This window comes from Halyomorpha halys, unplaced genomic scaffold, assembly GCF_000696795.3.
Source record: "Halyomorpha halys isolate HHAL.00 unplaced genomic scaffold, Hhal_1.1 Scaffold274.1, whole genome shotgun sequence".
NCBI classification, from domain to species: Eukaryota; Metazoa; Arthropoda; class Insecta; order Hemiptera; family Pentatomidae; genus Halyomorpha; species Halyomorpha halys.
In genome coordinates, this window is record NW_027104649.1 from 28,747 (window position 1) to 29,883 (window position 1,137).

The following is a 1,137-nucleotide window of genomic DNA, read 5'->3' on the forward strand; positions in this document are numbered from 1 at the left end:
GGATAGGACCAAGGATACTACCCTGAGGTACACCAGCAGACTGAGGAAACAAGGATGAATAAGCGTTGTTGTGATTTACTTTAAATAACCTGTCTGAGAGATGAGAACGGATAATGAGATAATATGTAGGGCGTAGGAATTTACGGATCTTGTTTAGTAGTCCTGGGTGCCAGACTCGATCAAAAGCCTGTTCTACATCAAGAAAGACTCCCACACAGTACATTCCGCGCTCCAATGAAGACGAGACTACATCGACCACACGATGGCATTGCTGGATAGTGGAGTGGGATGTTCGGAATCCAAACTGGTGATCTGGGATTATGTGGTTGGAATCTAGGATGGGGTACAGGCGTTTTAAGATAAGTTTCTCAAGGATTTTTTCCCATGATAGATAACAGAGAGATAGGACGGTAAGAGGATGGGTGTTCTGGTGGTTTTCGAGGTTTGGGAATCATTTTGATTATGGATAATTTCCATGGTTCCGGAAAGTATGTGGATCTGAGGACAGCATTGTAGATGTAGGTGAGGAATATAACATATTTTCGAGGAAGATGTTTTAGAACATGGGATGTAATTAGGTCATAACCAGGAACTTTGTGGGTTGGTAAATTCTGGATGATGTTGGATATCTCTGATGAATGAAATGCTTTAGGTCAGATAAACTTTTTTTTATCTTGCATTATGAAGAAAAAAGTCAGTTATTTCGCTCCAATTTTTTATTACTTTAATGAAAAATATGTGTAATTAATAGTCAAAATTGACGAGTCTGCAAAATATAGGTATGGGGAATAAAAAATTGAGGTTGTTTCGAGATGTTACAAAAAATTATTTTTCATTCGGAGCTCTATATCTTTACTACTACCTACAACAATAGAAAATCTAAGAGAATATCATTTAATGTAGAGAAACTTTACTAAACTGCAAACTCTAATAGAGCTATTTACGTTCAATAGTTCTCGAGGTATAGATTTTTAAAAAGCAATATTTCATAAAAATGTTGTACAGAACATACTGAGTAATTAGTGGATTTATTTTGAAAAATCTATATCTCAAAAACTATTTAACGTACAGATGTCTGTTAGCACTCAATTTAAAGCTAGTTTAATGAGCTATAAAGTAGTTTGTTTTGGTAGGAGT